Source organism: Hibiscus syriacus, unplaced genomic scaffold (genome assembly GCF_006381635.1).
Source record: "Hibiscus syriacus cultivar Baekdansim isolate YM2019G1 unplaced genomic scaffold, ASM638163v2 tig00020837_pilon, whole genome shotgun sequence".
NCBI classification, from domain to species: Eukaryota; Viridiplantae; Streptophyta; class Magnoliopsida; order Malvales; family Malvaceae; genus Hibiscus; species Hibiscus syriacus.
The window spans coordinates 104,322-108,752 of record NW_024062500.1 but is presented as its reverse complement, the minus strand read 5'-3'; the positions used below and the strand labels follow the sequence as shown (position 1 = coordinate 108,752).

The following is a 4,431-nucleotide window of genomic DNA, read 5'->3' as shown; positions in this document are numbered from 1 at the left end:
TACGAAAATTGTTATCAATTTAGTGTTGGGCAGCCTACTATATTACCTCCCTTTATCCCATTATATATGAAAACAATGACAACTATTTTTTTATATTAAAATAATTGTGATTTTTTAATTTAGAATCCAACAAAAAAAAACTCATAAATCCGAGAATAAAAACGTGTGTCCCGAAATACGACTTCAAAAGTGCGGTCACCGTGGCATAAGGTCAACAAGATCTCTGTAGTCATGTTGCACGGCACACGTCTCCCCTTTTTTTTTCACCTAAGACATTTTTTTGTGAAACACACCTCCTTATTTCTCTTTAAAATAGTGTTAAATCGGTAAATATTGAGAAAATGTGTTTGATAGGAGATATTAATTTTTAAGGTGATTTTTGGATTAAATTGCCGAAATTTACATTAAATATTTATAAATTTCAAATAAAATATTAATTTAATTATTAAATTTTAAATAAAATCAATTATCGTTAAAATTAAGATTATATGAACATTGGATACGGATCACTATCGAAAGTTGTTTCTTTAACCTTTTTGCCAAAACCCCAGAGCGAAACCCAGAAAGTGAGAAGCCTAACCCACACATTAGATTTGGGGTGTGTCCGAGTGAGATCGTTAGCGAGGCAACTCGAATGAGAAGGCAGCATGGGAGTGAGCTTGGAAGGACGGAAGGTGATAATGGTGCCATACATGGAAGCACATGTCCCAAAGTATCACATGTGGATGCAAGACCCTGCTCTCCTTCAAGCCACCGGATCAGAGCCCCTCTCACTCCAGCAGGAGTACGATATGCAGCTCTCTTGGAACCAAGACCCTCTTAGTTGCTCTCTCTCTCTCTCTCTCTCTCTCCAGTTTCGTTTTTTTAATTGTTTGAGGAAATTTCTCAATTGTTTTTTTTTAAATTTAATCAACAGAGAAAACTTTCATTGTTTTGGATAAGGAGATGGTGGAGGGAAAGTTTGTTCATAGACATCCCCATGTGGAAGGTCAGCAATTTACACCCTTTCCCCCCATTTTCTTTACTTGATTGCTGAGAATTAGGTATATTTCTTAAGCTTTGCTATAGTCACATGTTGATTCATGAAGGACTGATATGGACTTGATGGTAAATGATGATCCAGCCATGGTTGGGGATGTGAATATCTACATGAATGACTTAGACCCTCAGTTGGCTGAGATTGAAATTATGATAGCTGAACCTAAAAGGTACTTGCTTTCTACTTCATTACTATCCACAAAATCTAATTCTAAATTAAAGCTTCCATTTCTTTTCATTTCGAGAACCTGCTGCTTTTGGTTCTTCCTTTTCTTATTGTTTACATTTTGATTAATGCTTGCCACTACTACCTTATTCATATCTGTTTCTGCTTATGGAATTGCCTCTTTTTTTTTAAAAAAAAAAATATGGTGTATGTGTGTGTGCATTGTGCAGCAATTGTTTCCCTTTATGTTTTGGTAGAATCTGGCAACCATTTTTATATGTTTTTATTGTGTGCCTGGCGACTTGATTGATTGGATAATGCAACTCTCGAGAGGAGAAAAAAAAAGATGATTAATTCTAACAAGTTGGCAGGTTTAAGATTCTAAATGTTTACATGTATATCAGATAAAAAAGTTATCTTGGATTTTCATTTCTTTCTGTTATTCTTCATGTCATATGTGTAAATATTTGGCCGATCTTGATTGTTCTCATATAATCTCCTAAGTGGACATTGCTGTTTTGATATTTGTCAAGTCCTCTACGGTAGTGGCATATAGAAAATATATATAACTAATGGAGGATTTTTTATGATGGTTGAATGAAGAGTGAACATTTCAGGCAAAAATCAACAAAGAAATGCATGTCAAAAGGAGCAATGCTTGAAACGAAAGGATGAAATTCCTTGAATACAGAGGTTTTGAGTGTTATTCCATTCATATTTTTGCGGATAACTTTCTGGTCCTTATGACCCTGTATTTGATGTGATAAAAATCATCTAGGAAACAAAAGAAAATATCAAACTGTAAAGTTGATATAATTGTTTTTTTTTTGAAAAAAAAACTCTTTTAACATTCTCTTATTTTTCATGCAAGAATAGCCGTGGTAAGGCCTGGGGAAAGAGTCTGTGTGGTGATGATGGCCTATGCAGTTCAGAACTTCGGATCCATGTCTTCCGTGCTAAATTGGAGCATCCAATGTGTCATCTCATAGTTTGTTTCAGAAATTGGTCTTTCTCTTGTTCACCCTCTCCTTTACACACACACATACATTCACATTCTTGAAAAGCCTATTTTTTTCCTGCTTTCGACACATTCATGCAAGCATTCATTTGAAATTTGAAGATTAATGTCCCAGGCTCTGCATGGAAGTTAAGAGAGTATATGCAATGTGGTATTTGTATTGGTACTTATTATCTTGCTCTTGCTCTTGACATGCCATTACGATTGTTGTAGGGATTCAAGGAGGCGTCTTATAGTGAATTTCAAGGAGGTGAGAGATATTTCCTCATGTCTTCAAAGTTTTCACGCTCATTATCCCTTTGTTATCATGACATAGTCGTTGCTGAGCCTTCTGATTGTTTCTCCCATTATCTTTTCATACATAAACCATTTTAAGAACTAAAATGTAGTGTACGGCATTAAATGAGGATGCAGTTTTACTGAGCTTACTAAGAGTGTCTTTTAATAACTGACAGAACCATTGCCTAAAAAATTATGTTTCTTAACCAACGAATGTTATACAGAGCCTAGCTGATTGTACATGTGTCAGGAGGGGTGGTCGTGAATCGTGATGTTCCCTATTTAACTTTTTATATGTTCTTTCTACTTATGCCCGTGCTGATTGACGACAGGTAACATTGGAGTGCCGGTGACGGATCAAAAGCAAGAGGAGCTTTTGCGGTTGTTGGCAGTGTGGTTACGCACGCATAGCCCTTGGCTGGCCATAATCTATTCCGAGATTTTTATACGATCAAACATGAATCTGGAGTGTAGAAACTAGAATTGCAGATGAATTCCGAGTTTTCGGAAATGACTGTGTAAAAGAGTTGATGATCATCAACAGTGGCAGAAACTTGCATTGCAACAATGGAAAACAATGATGAATGGCATAAACATTAACTGATTAATGACAATGCACGACGTTGTCTTGTACTGTTATGCCTGCGAAAAAACGTTGTTGACCTTGCAGGGGAAATCTTTTGATTAAAGATATAGAGTTTTTATTCATTAATTGACGAAATGGTACTTTTTTTTAATGGAAAGAAACTACCCGATTTGCTTCCCTACCCACATGCAAGAACCTTGGATTCCAGTTACGTCGGATAATTCCCAGGACCGCAAAAGACCTTCCAAAACTCCCCACACCTCAGCCTCAAACACCGAACACACACCAATATCTTTTGCGAACCCCCCCAGTCCAAATTCCCTCCGCATCTCGGTTCACCCTCTACACCCCGAAGACCAGATGAGTAGCTCCGAGCTCCATCAGTGTTTACCTTACTCCAACACGAAGGTGGTGGCTGCCGGATGTCAATACTCGACAGTGAGCAGGCCAGCTTCCGAGCTTCAACAACCTCACGAACCAACCGATGACTCTGGGCTACGATGTTGTTCGTTGCTGTCTTCTCCGGAGTAAAGTCCGATGGTCCTTCGAGTCCAAATACTCCATAAACACTGACCCAAAACATTACATCCCACCCGCCATCTCTATAGGGAAGAAACCAGGTTGCTGCAAATTGGTACCTATCCACTCGTTGATGTTCATAGTACGAAACGGTACATTTGCTTTTAGAAAATTGCAGTGTTAGCGTAGACGCCCCCATCTTAAGGAATAGGGTAAACTATATAGCTGGTAGTGATGTTTGTGCAAGTATTTTTTCATGATATTTTAGAAGTAACAATTTCATCACTGACAGCATCAATTCAATCATTTAAATTAGCTGACCCTATTCCCATATGTAATGGGATAAGAGGGGGTAGGATAGTAGGTTGCCCCAACGCCAGGTTGAGAGCTTTCGTAGGAGACCTCCGAATTATGAAATGCCCTCCGTGGGATTCAATCCCACAACTCCAAAGTTAAGAACCTTGTGCTCTGCCAACTGAGTTGATGGTCATTTCAATCAATTCGATCATTTGATGTTAACAATTGTTATTAACATAATAGAATATTAATGTGATGCATTAAATTAATTGACATGTCATATTTAATTACAAGAAATAACCATTTTGATGATGGTTTGATTCTCCAGGTCATCCATTGGTTTTGCTATATGTTTTAAAACCCATTTAAAATATTCTATATCTGAACTTCTTTCATTTTAATTTTATCTATATAAATGAAACATAATTGAGTTATGTGAGAAAACTATGAAAAATAAAATAAAATTAAAACATGTAAAAAAAACATTGAAACTAAATAAAAATCGCACACAGAAAACAACACAAACAC

General features: G+C 36.8%; 1 pseudogene; it reads left to right on the top strand.

The window, feature by feature from the left end:
• The first annotated feature begins 641 nt into the window (after positions 1–641).
• LOC120209907 lies at positions 642–3,102 on the top strand (annotated as a pseudogene).
• Positions 3,103–4,431: the final 1,329 nt, after the last annotated feature.